This window comes from Schistocerca gregaria, chromosome 4, assembly GCF_023897955.1.
Source record: "Schistocerca gregaria isolate iqSchGreg1 chromosome 4, iqSchGreg1.2, whole genome shotgun sequence".
Classification (NCBI taxonomy): Eukaryota; Metazoa; Arthropoda; class Insecta; order Orthoptera; family Acrididae; genus Schistocerca; species Schistocerca gregaria.
Genome location: NC_064923.1, coordinates 220026517 through 220044822, shown reverse-complemented (window position 1 = coordinate 220044822; position 18306 = coordinate 220026517). Strand labels below are relative to the sequence as shown.

The 18306-nt window shown below is 41.9% G+C and overlaps 3 non-coding genes across 3 annotated transcripts; 1 reads left to right on the top strand and 2 right to left on the bottom strand.

The window, feature by feature from the left end:
• Nucleotides 1–10136: 10136 nt before the first annotated feature.
• On the bottom strand, nt 10137–10211 carry Trnas-cga (transfer RNA serine (anticodon CGA)). The gene has a single exon. It is a non-coding gene; the product is annotated as a tRNA-Ser (tRNA).
• A 225-nt stretch (nt 10212–10436) lies between these two features.
• Nucleotides 10437–10511, bottom strand: Trnas-cga (transfer RNA serine (anticodon CGA)). Its single transcript has one exon. It is a non-coding gene; the product is annotated as a tRNA-Ser (tRNA).
• A 303-nt stretch (nt 10512–10814) lies between these two features.
• Nucleotides 10815–10889, top strand: Trnas-cga (transfer RNA serine (anticodon CGA)). The gene has a single exon. It is a non-coding gene; the product is annotated as a tRNA-Ser (tRNA).
• The last annotated feature ends 7417 nt before the right edge of the window (nt 10890–18306 follow it).

The following is an 18306-nucleotide window of genomic DNA, read 5'->3' as shown; positions in this document are numbered from 1 at the left end:
ATTTCTATAACTTCCCTGAACAACAGCAAGAACTTCCGTGTCGTCGGATTTCACTACATGGTCAGTCTCACACAGTACGTGGTCCACCATTGCCAATTTCTCTACCTGCCCCAACCTGCAATGCCACTTATGTTTGGTGATCCTGATGTTGACTGATCGTCCTGACATTTCAACATAGACATTTCCACATGTGCATGGCATATGGTATAGCCCCGACATTCCAAGTGGGTCCCTTTTCTCTTTTGGCAATCTGAGACACTCTTTAATCTGCCTTGTCAGTTTATAAATAGTGTTTATGTGCCCCAGACATGAGGTGCAAGACCTGGAAAGTGTTCTCAGGAGCAATGGGTACTTCACCAGTTGCATAAGAAGTGTCACACAATCAAACACAAAGCAAAGTGACACATCACAAAAGGAAATGTCAGATATGGCCTTTTTTGCCATACATTCCCAGAGTGGCAGAGAGAATGAGCCATATATTGAGAAAACACAGTGTAAATCATTAGACAAACTGTTTCTTCCATATATATATTAAACATAAATTGTGCACATAACTTGTGCTTTGTTTCCTTCGTCACGGCTGGTTTTCACGGAAATCAGGAAAGTTATATTTCTTGCTTATTGGCTTATGATTAGAATAGTACTGCAGAATCTGAATTTGAAATTGTGGTGTTGTCCAAAAAGTGGGATGCCAAAGCACAGTTGGCATATCGCAATGAAGCCACAGGAGGGTACAGTTGCTACATGCTTCACTGGTGAGTAAGCAATGCCAGAGTAGCCATGTCACCTAGAACTTCTCTTCACTACCACAATGCCTCATCTTCTTACAGATGAGCAGAGGAATGCTCAGCCCAATTCATAGTCAATGATCAAGATGACAGCACCACCTGAGATAGGTAGCCAGTGTATTAAATGTCTTAATGTCTTATGCAGAAAATTACATCCATTATTCTTCAAATGAAGGGTCTTGTAATAAATTGAAATAATACTTTACATGTTATAGTTCAAACCAGTCCCTGCCTGGAGCACACCAAAAGACCCACCGTTGCACTGGTGATTGTGTTACCATATGACACAACAGCAGCAATAACAGTTAAGAAGTCTCAAGGTGATTTTTGGGAAGGAAAAGTAGGGGATGGGGGGGGGGGGGGGGGGGCAGAAGAGGAGATGGTCAGAGGGATGGGAGAAAATGAACATAGGGTGGAAAGAACAGAGAACGGGGACAGGAGGAGATCAAGAGGAGGACGCGGGGTGGGGGAGTTGGTAATGGACAGAGAGAGGGGAAGGAGGTCATGGACAGAGAGAGAGGGTGCGGGGGGAGGGGGGGAGAAGGAGGAGTAGAAGGTAGAAGGAGACAGAGATGAGAGAGAAGGAGATTAGGATGAGTATTCAATTCCCATACACATTACAAATGTGTGCTTTCTCTTTGCTTTCTTTTCCATTTGGCCAAACAGAGACACAGCAAAGTGTGGCCGGGTTCAGCTAGTTTCATAATAAATTCTCAATACTTTATAAATTACCTCAATCCTTCAACTAACAGTTACTTCTCACCAAACTGTAAAGCCTTGAAAATAGTGGATTGATGTCCATTTCATAAAAACTACTCTACAAACAGAACATTCTGAACATTATTAAGAGTCCATCTTCAACAATATTTTACCTTTATTATGACAAAAACAACAAACATTGCTTCACTCAATTTTTACTACTTTGAAAGGTCTTTTTTACACAGAACTTTTCTCTTCTTACTGTGGTTAATAAACAACTCAAAGTATGTATGAGTTAATTAATAAAAGACTGTTCTACATGACATTATTCCACACAAATTTCTATTTACCTCAAAGCACTTTGCAACACTTCTCGTTGTCATCTTCATTTTCCCTGTATCCAGCATGAAGGAGGTTTGGGACATTTATGGCAACTTGCAACTTTCCCCCCTCTTTCCACTATTTTTCTTCTGTAACTGAAGTATCCTCTTACTGAGAAGTTATTGAAGACATTTTATTTACAAAACCAGACTCAATTATAATGTCCTTGGATGTATTACAATGCAAATACGTGCAACAGAAATATCTCTCCTGTGACATTGCCTGTGATTTGCCTTCATGACAAACCCTGTAGTCATGGTAGGTAGTGTTGTGAAGACCTGGGACATTACTGGGACACTGCTATCAGTGTGTGACATCTGATGTACTGCTGGATGAGTCTGCCAGCACAAAGTACTAAGGTGAAACAGACAGCAATGTGATGCAATTGACTACCCGGTGGATACAACTTCCCTCTCCCCTTAAAAAGGGATAATACTGCCATCTCAAAGATGTGCCAACTCATGGGGAGAGGCTGCCCACCACCACCAGTGCTGACTATCCAGGAAGCTTGAACAATCAACAATACAATCAGCAAAAGGAAAATTTGTTCCTGGGAATTGGCCAGAAAAATATAACCTAGCATTCCATGTTCACTGAAATGAACAAAAACACTATCGATATGTAAGAACATTGGGAATTACATGGTCACTGTACAAGAATGCAAAGAGACAACTAAAAGACTACTGAACGTGAGTGTAAGACTGTGACTTTTGATACACAAGAGTAGTACAGAAAATTCACAAAAACTCAACACTATTTCTGCAAAAATACCAAAGTGAACCACTAATTAACACGAGAAATGATCCCAACAAAACAAGCATGCCATGTCCTTGAAGGGGAAAGGTGACAGGCCTCCGTCACAGGTAGTGACAGGGGGTGGTTGGGTGTTGGTGGAGCTAGCAATGAAACTTCCAAGGAGGCGCAACCCAGAGCCTAGCAGAACAGTGGTGCCAGTGCCAATGGGGAACCTGGTGGCTAAGTCAGCAATAGCAAGTGGAGCAGATGTGGCAATGCTGACAGGAAAGACTGAACTAGATGCAAGCGGCTGTGGGGTATGCTAAGGCAGGGCCAACGTTGAACTCACTGTCAAGACAGCTGGAATCAGCCAGCAGGAGGGCTGGCTGAAACTGGACCAGTGGCGAGAAGAGTGATGAACAGTCAAACAATGTTGCAGACAGGCCTGGCAGAACTTGAGGGACAGGTGAGATAGGGCCAGCGATGGCACGAGAGTTGGCCAGGACAGTCTGGCAATGGACAGATGAACAACAGGACTGATGGAACAGGGCCGCCAATGGCAGGACAGATGAGACAGCTGGTGGCAGTGTTGAGAGTAGTGTCAACAAAACAGGCTAGCCACAACAGGACTGGCAGTGGACAAACTGACAACAAGACTGATGTCACTGTAGGCAGACTTGACGATGACAGGAGAGCTGGCCAGGATTTGGGGATAGGGTCAGTAATGACCAGATTGATGACAGGGCTGAGGTCATCACAGACAGGCTTCGCAATGACACTAGGCCTGCCTGTGACAGGGATGGCATCAACCAAAGTGATGCCGAAAGAAGGGCTGGCTGTAACAGGGCTGGTGGTGACGGGACTGATGCCAATGATGAAAGAGGGTGTCCAATGGCTTCACAGGCAAGGGCTGGTCTGAGAGTCATGGTACTGCTGCTGTAAAACTCTGAGAGCAACACATGGAGTGCTGTATGACATGAAGACAACTTTGTTAACAACCGGACTAAAAGTTGCCCAGCTTCCCACACACAAAACGTTTGGGTGGCCTATCTGGACTTGATTCCTGAACAATATCAATCAATTATTGCAAAAGGACTGTCCGACATTATCTAAGGATGTGGCATGCTAATTGCTCAACCAGAGGTGAATGACACAAGGAAAATGTACATTTAACCATTCCACTAACATTTAGTTGTATGCCAGGTGCAAGTTGAGAAAAAAAAAACTGACGGTAAAAACAAAAAATGTCTGCACCCCTCAGTGGCAAGAAAATGAGCACTGTATTGCACACCTTTGATGCCGTAGGCCATAAAACACAACTCCAACTGTTGACAGTTCAGGTTCTAGTCCTCTTCCTGACTGTTGAATACACAAAAAAGTGGCACGTACACAGAAGTGGCATGTCGAGATGCAACTGTAGTAGCCTAAACTTGAGTGAACTGAGTTATGCCCTCTAACAACTTAATCTGCAACAACTTCAGCTAGCAGCATGAATGTGTGGCAGTTATCAACTGCAAGAGTTGACCGCCTTATCTTTGAGAACGAACTTCTTTGAAAACTCTTCATGTCAGTGTTTTCCGATCTCTGTATTCGAGTGGATGTGTTTGTACCGACATGATCAAAATAAAGATAATTCATTATAAACGAGTGAATACTTAATGTTGGGTTCAATACTACTGTATTTAACATCTCAACTCCCACACTGGTGACCCCAACGCTCAAGAACGCCACTTAAGATGCCAGAAATGTGTACTGGAACATCACCATGGACAAACAATGCAGCAACCCTTTGTCGGATTTCTACGTCCATCGACTTCGCATCGGGCTGCATCTGGATGCAGTGTACAGGAAGTGTAATTACTGTGAAAATTCCCGACTCTTGTGTGAATCGTGCTTTTTGGTAACTTTCGTCACCTTCTCACACATCGACAATGCGACCAAGGCGCACACGTCATCCGTCGAAAGCCGCTCAATGCATCGGTAATTTCACTTCCGGACAGTGCAGTGCTCCTTTGCCAAACAATCTGGACTATTTTGACTTGCTTTTGTGTAATGAAATAAATTTGTGCAGTGCTTCGATATTGGACAATCATGCCAAACAATGGACTGCAACAAACGGGGACTATGTTGCAAATCCCAGTTCGCACGAACTCCGAACTATGGCTAAATCGCATGCCTGGTCGAATTCACAGGAACAATTTTATCAGGTACATCCTATCGATCAACAAAAATGCACTAATTACACTGACGACAATGCCGGTTGTTTCTTAGTGCAACACTGGAAATGCCACGCCTCCCTCTACACAGAACCCGAGCCGCACCTACTCTGCCCGACCGCTACTGTCAGCGACATCATGGCCACCACCTGCTGGCTCACTGACCTCGACCCAGTCAAAACAAACAGCTGCGTAACATATGATCCCGCCACGGTTACTGCATCCACATCTTGTATCTTGTCAACAACACACCGACACTATGCACACTTACCGCCCAGCCGTTCACTACTCGAACGTGCCCGCAACTAGTTCACCCAACCCAGAAGACGATTTCAGCCGCATCAATGCTTCATGCAGCAGTGAACATGTTCCTGCTCTGCCGACGCCGAGTATTGAGTTGCACATTCGCGATTGCACACGATCTCTTCTACTCGAACTATTACGTCAATACTGTGCCGCCGACCTTGTCTTGTATGCCAGGTTACCCTTTGATAGAGACAGATTCTGATTTCGACCCCATCTTACTCAGTGATACACAGCAGACTGCTTCACAACATACATTTTCGCCTGAACAACTGCGACAGCTACACGAGCAAATTGTGACATACAACTTGTTGGTACAAGATCAGTTACACATGCTGCAGCCGACACCGACTGAGCACGACATGCAACGAGATGCTCCTGTCTTTGTTCTGTCTCTGACTGCTGACGATCCTTCGCCGTTACTACCAGCTACAACTAATCACACATCTGCCATTTCTGCTTTGATGAGTGAGCATCTTTCCGCTCCAACACACGACTGTGCAGCAGTTTCGTGTGAGCAGGTTGCAGCCTTAAGACGACCGCAGCACCGACAGCGACAGTCTGAGGTAAGCTTCAATTTAGATGAGATAAGTCGTAACATAGTAGATGTACTGGAAAGTGTATCTAGGAAGAGTTTCAAGATATAACTTACACACACAGCTCCAGTTCCATCGAACTGTGTTGCCCCTCTGCCACAAACCAGTAGTTCATCTGCCGGTTTGACTTCTTCACGCTCACATTACGTCTCATCGCCTTCCTGCTCTGACCATGGTTTCGCCGACCACCTCTGCCTTCCACCACCTCTCGCCGTTGCCATGCCTCATGCACAGGGCTCACGCCCACGTCCCCCAACCTTCGATCACGGCTGTTTCGCACATCAAAACACTGACATTGTCAACTCTGCTTGGAACATCCTGCCATCTTCCGCTGTAACACACTCACCGTCCACGGGCTCTGAGGTGACGCTTTCGTCTACACCGAAATCATCTGCCGCCAAGGTCAGTCATTTGCAGCTTGCTGTTCTCTCTCCTGCTGTGACTTCAAGTGCCTCTATAACTCCGTCATTATCGCACGTGTTGCTCATCTGGCATCTCTTATGCAACCTGTTAAGCCACAGCTCCTTTACATCATACAGCCAATAACAAACTGTTATCGGACGCATTGCACTTACCGCGGTGCACGCCAGCAAATACTTTGGCAATACATCACATCGCATCTTCAACGCACTCCATGCCTTTGATTGGATCAAAACTCCGCTGCGCCGCACGGCCTTGGCATGATGATGTTCTTCCCACCGACATGCCGCCACCTTCTGCTTCCACCGTGCCATCAGCAGCATGGCACAGTCAACCTGTGGACGCCTTCCGCACCTCCTTCCCTCTGCTGCTCGTGCCTACCAAGACATTGAGAAATGGTCTAATCATGCCTCACACTAGCGCCTGTCACGACACAATCTGTCATGCACAGCTGCGCCATCAGCCAGCCGGATGCACACACGCCTCTCATCATCCTTACCATGCTCCGCACTATTGGCGGGGGCTTTGTGGTGGTTATCGACTGCAAGAGTCGACCGCCTCATCTTTGAGAACAAACTTCTTTGAAAACTGTTGATCTCAGTGTGTTCCGAACTCTGTATCCGAGTGGATGTGTTTGTACTGACATGATCAAAATAAAGTTAATTCATTATAAATGAGTGAATACTTAATGTTGGGTTCGATATTACTGTACTTAACATATCGATTCCCACAAATGCAAAGTCACATTGGTACACACATTAATAAACCATCTGGACTAAGCAGAAAAGACAAAAACTGCTAAGAAACTTGCTGCATAGACTGAAAACTGTACCTAGGTGTAAGAATCGTGGATGAAAAGAATGCTGCTCTCTCACTGGGGGAACAGAAAAAAGTGGGAAAACTAGCCACAGCAAAACTAACTAGCATACTACGAATAATATGAAAACAAAAACAACCCAATAAATGGAAAAACTCTTAAACCAGGCTGAAAGTGAACTGAAACCCAAAACCTGTGAGAGATATAAATATCAAAACACACTTTTACCTTGTTGCCGTTGAAGTATAGCAGACAAGAGGAGAGAAGACAACAACAACAACAATGTACTTCAACACACATGGACACAGACTCATCGCCACTGACATATGGCAGACAAGAGGAGAGAGAGAGAAAAAAAAAAAAAAAAAAAAAAAAAAAAAAAAAAAAAAAAAAAAAAAACTTAGCTCAAATCTATTGAAGTGTACTTGTGCTGAGGATTGATTGAAGACACTTTCAAACAATAGCAGTATTTACAAAACCAAATTCAGTGATAATGTTCTTGTATGAATATCCCCACAACTACTCCTGTGATACTGTCTGTGGTGTGTCTATTTGACAAACCCCAAAGTCATGGTAGACAGTGGTGCGAGGACCTGGGACATTATTGGGACTTTTCTGCCAGCATGTGATGGCTGATGCGCTGCTGGGGAAGCCCATTATGCACTGGGCCAGGTCTGCTGGCACAAAGCATTGAGCTGAAACCGCTGGTACTGCCAACTTGTAGCACTGGAACTGAACGGCTGATGTGCCTGGATGGAAATGACTTCATGGCACTTTGAGGCCAAATAACCTGCTTAGCAAAGTAGTGCCCTGATGACAGCACTCTCTGTTGCAACAGATGCATTGCCTGTCAGCGAGGTTGGCTCACCCACATGCTGCGGAGGTGAAGTGTCACTTGATGGTAAACAGGCCAGGCCATACAAGGAAATATCTCACCGTTGATGAAGCAGTATACCCAAGACCTCCTGGCAGGACAGCTGCCCACATGGCCTGCCTAGTGTGTAGGGGAATCAGTACTAGGTGAATAGGATACTAACTGTTTCGTTACAGCCCAGATTCCTTCTTCTTAAACTGCTCTTTATCAAGTCAGTCTGTCATGTTCTGTGTCTCCACCTTGGCCTCAAACTTGGCCTCCATCAATTGCATTGGTAGTTTTCCATCTGCCATTCTCTTTACATGCCCAAACTATTCTAACCTTTTCTGAATCTTCTCATTCACCTTTTAAACTCCATGTTCATTCCTAACATCTTCATTTCTCACTCTGTATCTTCAGGCTTTCCCTATCATACTACATAGAAATTTCATTTCACTGGCTTGGATTCTACTCCGCTCTCTCCAGGTCCTTGTCCACGTCTGCAATGTATATGTCAGCATGGATGTAAAGTATGTCTTGTATAGCACTTCCGTGCTCTTCATAGGCAGCACCCTTCCCCAGACTAAGCCCCTCATGCATTACTAAAATGCTTTGATCTGTTGTACCCTTTTGCTGACTTTACCTCCATTCTTTCATTCCCCATTATCACACCTCTTATATATTTAAAGTTACCCACAATTTCAATATCCTGTCCTTAAATATTGATTTTTCCCTTGCCTTCCCTGTCTCCTATGGTTGTCACCATACTCTGCCTTTCCTGAAACTATATTTCGTTTCATATTTCTCAATTTTTTTTCATTTAAGATGTATATTTGTTGTTGTACATATTTACTGTTGGTTCCCCATACCACAGTATCATTAGAAAATAGCAGTTACTTGATCTCCCTTCCTCCAAGAGCTTCTTCTGTCTATTTCACATTTTCATCCATCATCATTACAATAATAATGGTGATGTCACACTTCCTTGTCTCAATCCTGTAATATTTCTAAACCAACCAGTTCTTCCAACTTTGGACTGAGGACAGCTGAACCTTTTGTCATGCATTACTTTAAGAATTTCTGTTGTTTGTTTCCCAGCTCCCTTTCTCTCCAAGGTTACTAGCATATTTTCTCTGGGAGCTCCATTGTAAGCCTTCACTAAGGCAAGAAATGTTGTCAAAGGTCTTTTCCATACTGCCAATGCCTTTATATCAACTGTCTCACACTACAGTGTAAAGACTGGGTCCACTGTTGATCTTTTGATCTACCATGTCTAAAGCCCTACTGCTCTTCTTCTAACTGACCTTCCATTTTTCCCCTCAATCTTCTTACCAGTATGCTCTTCATTATTTTTGCTACTTGTGATCCCTCAATGATTGTCATGTACTTTTCTGTCTCCCTTCTTGAACACTGGAATTATTGTTTCCTTTCCCCATTCTTCAAACACATTTCTGAGTCCATATGCATCTTAGAAATCTATATAACCACTATAGCCCATTAAGACCAGCTGCCTTAATCATTTCCACAGTTATTTAATGTCTTCCAGGTGCCTTTCCTGTTTTCATCCTTCTAGCTGTTAGCTCAACCTCTAACACTGTAATAACTTTCTCTTCATCCAGGCAATATACCCATGCTGTACATATACTCTCTTTTCAGTGCTGTTTTTAAGTAGTATCTCAAAGCATTTTTTCCATCTTTTTCTTATCTGCTCTGCTTGAGTTATTAGCTTTCCATTTTTCTGTTTCACCAGCTCTGTATGTTCTTACCTTCCTCTTACTCCTTGTAATTCCATACAGCATCCTTCACCCTCAGCTGTTGATGCAGTTGATTCCATGGAATGGTGTGATAATCTATTTGACATTTTCAATTCATCAGAATGTAGCAATCCCAAACAGTATAGAAAACCACTTTGTAGTGATTCTAAACATTTACAGAAGCTATTGGAAATTCAGGAAAATTTAAAGCAGTTATTTATACCTAATAATGGAAACAAAATCCCTGTGGATTCAAGGTTGGAGTGATAGTATCATTGCTCTAGTCTTGTGGTCAGAGTTAAATTAAAGGTTTAATTTTAAAATTCTTTTTACTCGAAGACTGACACAGGATTGTATTGAAAATGCATTTGCCATAGCAAGAGGTAAAGGGGGCAACAATGCTACCCCAGATGCATCAAAATTTCGCAATGCTCGTAGGACAGTCATGATAAACAGCTTGTTATCCCCATCAGAAGGCAGTAACTGAATTCGAAGTTGCAGCATTTCTTATTACACAGAAAGAGCCAGTTTGCGTCAATAATAAATTTGAAACTTCCTGGCAGATTAAAACTGTGTGCCCGACCGAGACTCGAACTCGGGACCTTTGCCTTTCGCGGGCAAGTGCTCTACCAACTGAGCTACCGAAGCACGACTCACACCCGGTACTCACAGCTTTACTTCTGCCAGTATCTGTCTCCTACCTTCCAAACTTTACAGAAGCTCTTCTGCGAAACATGCAGAACTAGCACTCCTGAAAGAAAGGATACTGTGGAGACATGGCTTAGCCACAGCCTGGGGGATGTTTCCAGAATGAGATTTTCACTCTGCAGCAGAGTGTGTGCTGATATGAAACTTCCTGGCAGATTAAAACTGTGTGCCCGACCGAGACTCGAACTCGGGACCTTTGCCTTTCGCGGGCAAGTGCTCTACCAACTGAGCTACCGAAGCACAACTCACGCCCAGTACTCACAGCTTTACTTCTGCCAGTATCCGTCTCCTACCTTCCAAACTTTCCAGAAGCTCTTCTGCGAAACATGCAGAACTAGCACTCCTGAAAGAAAGGATACTGTGGAGACATGGCTTAGCCACAGCCTGGGGGATGTTTCCAGAATGAGATTTTCACTCTGCAGCGGAGTGTTCGCTGATATGAAACTTCCTGGCAGATTAAAACTGTGTGCCCGACCGAGACTCGAACTCGGGACCTTTGCCTTTCGCGGGCAGAAGTAAAGCTGTGAGTACCGGGCGTGAGTCGTGCTTCGGTAGCTCAGTTGGTAGAGCACTTGCCCGCGAAAGGCAAAGGTCCCGAGTTCGAGTCTCGGTCGGGCACACAGTTTTAATCTGCCAGGAAGTTTCATATCAGTGCACACTCCGCTGCAGAGTGAAAATCTCATTCTGGAAACATCCCGCAGGCTGTGGCTAAGCCATGTCTCCACAGTATCCTTTCTTTCAGGAGTGCTAGTTCTGCATGTTTCGCAGAAGAGCTTCTGTAAAGTTTGGAAGGTAGGAGACAGATACTGGCAGAAGTAAAGCTGTGAGTACCGGGCGTGAGTCGTGCTTCGGTAGCTCAGTTGGTAGAGCACTTGCCCGCGAAAGGCAAAGGTCCCGAGTTCGAGGTTCGGTTGGGCACACAGTTTTAATCTGCCAGGAAGTTTCATATCAACACACACTCCGCTGCAGAGTGAAAATCTCATTCTGGAATAATAAATTTATTTGTAATGTAGCCACTGATGGAGTTAAAGATGCAGTAGATACTGCACAAAGAAAAGCAGATAATTATGTTATTTATTGTGCTATAAGCAGAATTGAGCACAATGAGTGTAAAATTGCTTTAATATCAGTTGAACAAAATTATCATGACCCCGACACTTTTCATACTCAGTAGAAAGGTGTGAAACAAGCAAAATATTGTTCCCAATGATTTATTTATTTATTCATCCATCCATAGAACAATATACACTGCATGGATGTCATCAAATGTTTGTACAATATTTATTATAAAATAAACATGTCTCTTTCCAGTATATACCGCTCCTACACTTAGTTCTACTTTTTTAATCACGTCAAGTTAAATTTGTTATGCAGTACAATGTTGATGAACATTAGTCTATAGTTATTTCAAATATTCATCTGCATTGTAATAGCTATTATCTAGAACATATTTTTTTAGCTTTTGACTAAAGGTGTGGGGATCATTTACATGTTTCATTTCTAGTGGTAATCTGTTGCACAATTTAATACCATGATGTAATACACTATTTTGAGTTTTTGACTTGTTTCTTCTGTTTAGATGTAAACAGTGTCTGGATTTGGTTCCATGGTCGTGAATTAAGCTGTTCGTTGTGTACAGATTAATGTTTCTCCTTATATACATTATGTTTTGAAAACTACGAGGGTAATCCCAAAAGTAAGGTATCCTATTTTTTATAAGCACATAGACCTGTTTATTTCTACAATGGTTTACATCATTTTACAGCTTGGACATTTAGCTATTTTTTTTATATAATCACCATTTCTGTCAACGTATTTTTGTAGATGCTGTGGCAGTTTTTGTATGCCCATGTCATACCAGCTTGCCGCCATGCTGTTCAGAAAGTTATGAACCTCTTCTTTCATCTCATCGTCGGAGATGAATTGCTTTCTGGCCAAATGTTCTTTTAACCAGTCCAGAAAATTGTCCTGTTCAGCTGCAAGGTGGTGAAGAAATGCGCAGGAAGCATCAACTCCTTGCCACATGTGGTTTTCAGTCAGTACGCGTGGCACCCATCTTGCGCACACCTTCCGGTAGTTCAATGTTTCCATTAAAATTCTGTGAGCAGTGCTTTGAGAAACCTAAGGAATCAATGTGCAGAGATCATCCACGGTGATTCACTGATCTTCATGCTTGGTTTGCTCAACCTTCAACACTGTCTCCTCAGAAACTGACAGTCTCCCGCTGCTTTGTTTGTCGTGAATTTTGGTCCGACCAGCTGCAAACTCTCTACACCACTTACGAACATTTTTGAGATCCATGCATGACTCACCATACATTTCCATCATTTGGCGATCGATTTCAATCGGTGCAGCGTTGTTTGCTTTCAAAAACTGAATAACTACACGTAATTCGCACTTGGCGGTAACATCCAACGGGAGGTCCATTCTCAACGGCTGCCAATATACCCTCGTATATTCACATGGAACTGTTAGAATTTCTAACTTTTTGAACAACTCTTTGCAGTGTGCCCTGTTATTGCTATTTGTTACTATTCGAACAGCTCTTTTCTGTATCTAGAAAATAGTTTGTTTGTTTCCAGCACTTACCCCCCAAAACATTATCCCATAACTGAGTACTGAATGCACATACCCAAAGTAGGCTAATTGGAGGCATGAAATATTGCACACTGGTGCAAGGATTTGCAGAGCGTAACATGCTGAAGATAGCCTCTTTGCTAAAATTCTCACATGCCCTGTCCATTTTAGCTGACAGTCTACATTCATCCTCAAGAATTTGCTGTCTGTTACACAATCAAGTACCTCATTGTTTACTTTCAGTGTAATATCAATGGGTTTTCTCTTTAGTCAGAAGTTTATACAGTTTGTCTTTTTGACATTTAGAGTTACTTTATTCTTTAGTGACCAGTTGTGGATGCCTATGAGAGCTTCATTGGATTTTTCTATTAACAGTGTTGAGCTTTTGTCTGTAATCACTACAGTGCTGTCATCAGCATATAGTATTTTTTCCGCGTGCTGACACTCTGCGGGAAATCATTTATATACATATAAGGCAGAGGACTGGGCCCAGTGAACTTCCCTGGGGAACACCTACATTAATATAAATTGGATCAGAAAATCTTTTGCTGATATGTGAGATTTCAACTCTTTACACCCTGTTTTTCCAGGTATGATTTAAACCATTGCTTTGCTGTACCCCTTATTCCTAATATTTCAAATTTGTGTAATAAAATTCTCTGGTCAACTGTGTTTGATAAATTCAACAACACGAGTGTGCAGAATTTTTGTGTTCTACAATGTCTGGCATTTCTAGGTGGCATTTTAGTAATTTTTTATTGGAAAGCACTTGTGAAGTGAAACGAATTGGTCCATAGACTGATGAGTAAGTGCTGCTATAGATGGTGTTTGCGAAAATTGTTTCCTCTTATTGGCCAACAAATACATTTCAGTGATGATTAAAGCATACACAAATAAAATAAACAACCTTCCTGCATCTCAGTCTTCGAAAAAGAATGTCAAACTGCAGAAAATTATATATGTGCGATGAGATAACTTTCGTTAGACATCAATTAATGTAGTCTCGCAGTCAGTTCTCTAACGAATAAAATTGTTTATTCCACAGCAAAAATATTTCGTTAATGTCAAGATTCCCAACCTATGATTCATTAAATGCCTTCTTGTGCCCATTACTTTATGTATGAGAGTCAAATCCAAGACATCTCTTACTTCATTTCATGCGTGTATTAGCTGCTAGCAGGCGATCAAAATATGAGCCTCTGGATGTCACAGCTGTGTGCTGTTATGAAGGGAACTAATGTATTCTTGCGTAAGTTTCAACTAGTATATTTATAGGCTATTTGGTGAAACATATATGTTAAGTGTTAGTATACGTGCTGAACGGAATGGACAAGGTCTTTAAAGGAGGATATAAGATGAACATCATCAAAAGCAAAACGAGAATAATGGAATGTAGTCGAATTAAATTGGGTGATGCTGCGGGAATTAAATTAGGAAATGAGACGCTTAAAGTAGTAAATGAGTACTGCTATTTGGGGAGCAAAATAACTGATGATGGTCGACGTGCAGAGGATATAAAATGTAGACTGGCAATGGCAAGGAAGGCATTTCTGAAGAAGATAAATTTGTTAACATCGAGTATAGGTTTAAGTGTCAAGAAGTTGTTTCTGAAAGTATTTGTATGGAGTGTAGCCACGTATGGAAGTGAAACATGGACGATAAATAGCTTAGGCAAGAAGAGAATAGAAGCTTTCAAAATGTGGTGCTGCAGAAGAATGCTGAAGATTAGATGGGTAGATCATATAACTAAGGAGGAGGTATTGAACAGAATAGGAGAGAAGAGAAATATGTGACACAACTTGACTAGAAGAGGGGATCGGTTGGTAGGACATATTCTAAGGCATCAAGGGATCACCAATTTAGTATTGGAGGGCAGCGTAGAGGCTAAAAATCATAGAGGGAGACCAAGAGAAGAATACACTCAACAGATTCAGAAGGATGTAGGTTGCAGTAGGTACTGGGAAATGAAGAACCCTGCACAGGATAGAGTAGCAGGGAGAGCTGCAACAAACCAGTCTCTGGACTGAAGACCACAACAATAATGTATACAATTGAGTTAATAACATTCTGTGCGTATATGGGCAGTAAAGTATTATCACAAAGTAAAAGCTGAGGTGAAAACAGGTCTATTATGAATGAGCAATCATTGACATATTAATCAACTGAATGACATTTGAGTTGAGCAGACATCACATATGATGATGTCTATATGAGATAATGAATGAAAGAATGTTCATCAGCTGTATAACAATACACTGTCAGTTTGAAAATTTGATGATGTGTGACGTGACCACACGTCCCGCTTTGGGCGAGGCAGTCCCGCTTTCAGGCTGTCTGTTCCGTTGTCCGAGCCAGAGCAAAAATGTCCCACTTTTTCAAACACGTCAAATGATAATTGGTTACGCATTACAATCGAAATGCGAGGGTGACGGCAGCAGTTAGGGCGGCGTGGAGAAAGAGCGAGTAATGTGCCAGAGCGAACAGACGCTGCCACTCAACTCAGCCAACAACAACACTGAGCGAGTGTGAACTTGACATGTGACAATATTTTTGTTTGTATTGGAATGTTTGGGCACATGTGCACAATCAGACAACTCAGTCAATGTTTTCGTGTTTGTAACACTAGAGAAATGCCTACCCGCAACTGTACCTTCAATACTGTTTTGCAAAATAAATATCTATGTATAAAACAAAGGAGTGGTACATCAGATTTTACGTGTGAATAGTGTTGTATTTTATTTAGTGTTGGTCATGGTGGTGTCAACGATATTGAAAAACATTTAAAATTGAAAAAAAGGCTTTCCAATTCAGCTGCTGCTTCCAGGTCTCAAAGCTTCCTTTTTTCAAAAGAAACAATTTGCCGACTTCAAAGTATTTGGATGTTGCAGCAGCAGAATGTGCATGGACTTATCAGACAGTTCAAGAAAACAAGAGCTTTCGCTCAAATGACTGTGTCTCTAATTTGAACATGTTTGAGAAAAAATTTAGATGTGCTCAGCAAAATCCCATGGTATTGTGGTAAATGTGCTGGCATCTATGGTGATGGATGAATTGAAAGAGCACCTTTGTGAAGCCCTCTGCATATCTTTATTAACAGATACCGGTACTTAGAATCATGGCTCAGTAAAATTATTCACTTTTTTTATTCGACATTTTTTACCTTACAGAGGTGCGAAAGTCAAGATTTTAGAGTTCCAAGGACAGCCTGGTGAAACATCGGATATTGTTGTCAACTATTTGAAGGAAATATTATCATTAAATGGTTTAAATAACAAAATTGTGGCATTTGTGGAGGTAATACTAACTGCAAATTTGGAGGAATGAATAAAAAGGAAATAATAATGTTTACGCAAAACTGAACCTATCACTTGGATGGCAACTCACTGGGAATGGATGTGCAGCCCATATAGCTCATAACACGATCAAAATAACTTCACATTGTCTCCTTGTGGATCTCACATGCGTCACTGTAAAAATTTACTCTTTTTGGCTCACGTTAATTTTGGCGCTTGAACAAATTTTAAAAATATTTCAGACCTTTTTTTTCCATCAGTTTACTGACTGGTTTGATGCAGCCCGCCACGAATTCCTTTCGTGTGCTAACCTATTCATTTCAGAGTAGCACTTGCAACCTAAGTCCTCAATTATTTGCTTGACATATTCCAATCTCTGTCTTCCTCTACAGTTTTGCCCTCTACAGCTCCCTCTAGTACCATGAAAGTCTTTCCCTCATGTCTTAGCAGATGTCCTATCATCCTGTTCCTTCTCGTTCTCAGTGTTTTGCACATATTCCTTTCCTCTCCAATTCTGCGTAGAACCTCCTCATTCCTTACCTTATCAGTCCACCTAATTTTCAACATTCGTCTATAGCACCATATCTCAAATGCTTCGATTCTCTTCTGTTCCAATTTTCCCACAGTCCATGTTTCACTAGCATACAATGCTGTACTCCAGACGAACATCCTCAGAAATTTCTTCCTCAAATTAAGGCCGGTATTGATATTAGTAGACTTCTCTTGGGCAGCAATGCCTTTTTTGCCATAGCGAGTCTGCTTTTGATGTCCTCCTTGCTCCGCCCGTCATTGGTTATTTTACTGCCTAGGTAGCAGAATTCCTTAACTTTGTCGACTTCGTGACCATCAATCCTTATGTTAAGTTTCTCACTGTTCTCATTTCTACTACTTCTCATTACCTTTGTCTTTCTCCGATTTGCTCTCAAACCATACTGTGTACTCATTAGTCTGTTAATTCTGTTCAGCAGATCATTTAATTCTTCTTCATTTTCACTCAGGATAGCAATGTCATCAGCGAATCGTATCATTGATATCCTTTCACCTTGTATTTTAATTCCACTCCTGAACCTTTCTTTTATTTCCATCATTGCTTCCTCGATGTACAGATTGAAGAGTAGGGGCGAAAGGCAACAGCCTTGTCTTACTCCCTTCTTAATACGAGCACTTCGTTCTTGATCGTCCACTCTTATTATTCCCTCTTGGTTGTTGTACATATTGTATATGACCCGTCTCTCCCTATAGCTTACCCCTACTTTTTTCAGAATCTTGAACAGCTTGCACCATTTTATATTGTCGAACGCTTTTTCCAGGTCGACAAATCCTATGAATGTGTATTGATTTTTCTTTAGCCTTGTTTCCATTATTAGCCGTAACGTCAGAATTGCCTCTCTCGTGCCTTTACTTTCCCTGAAGCCAAACTGATCGTCACCTAGCGCATTCTCAATTTTCTTTTCCATTCTTCTGTATATTATTCTTGTAAGCAACTTCGATGCATGAGCTGTTAAGCTGATTGTGCGATAATTCTCGCACTTGTCAGCTCTTGCCGTCTTTGGAATTGTGTGGATGATGCTTTTCCGAAAGTCAGATGGTATGTCACCAGACTCATATATTCTACACACCAACGTGAATTGTCGTTTTGTTGCCACTTCCCCTAATGATTTTAGAAATTCTGATGGAATGTTATCTATCCCTTCTGCCTTATTTGACCGTAAGTCCTCCAAAGCTCTTTTAAATTCCGATTCTAATACTGGATCCCCTATCTCTTCTAAATCGACTCCTGTTTCTTCTTCTATCACATCAGACAAATCTTCCCCCTCATAGAGGCTTTCAATGTATTCTTTCCACCTATCTGCTCTCTCCTCTGCATTTAACAGTGGAATTCCCGTTGCTCTCTTAATGTTACCTCCGTTGCTTTTAATGTCACCACAGGTTGTTTTGACTTTCCTGTATGCTGAGTCTGTCCTTCCGACAATCATATCTTTTTTGATGTCTTCACATTTTTCCTGCAGCCATTTCGTCTTAGCTTCCCTGCACTTCCTATTTATTTCATTCCTCAGCGACTTGTATTTCTGCATTCCTGATTTCCCCGGAACATGTTTGTACTTCCTCCTTTCATCAATCAACTGAAGTATTTCTTCTGTTACCCATGGTTTCTTCGCAGCTACC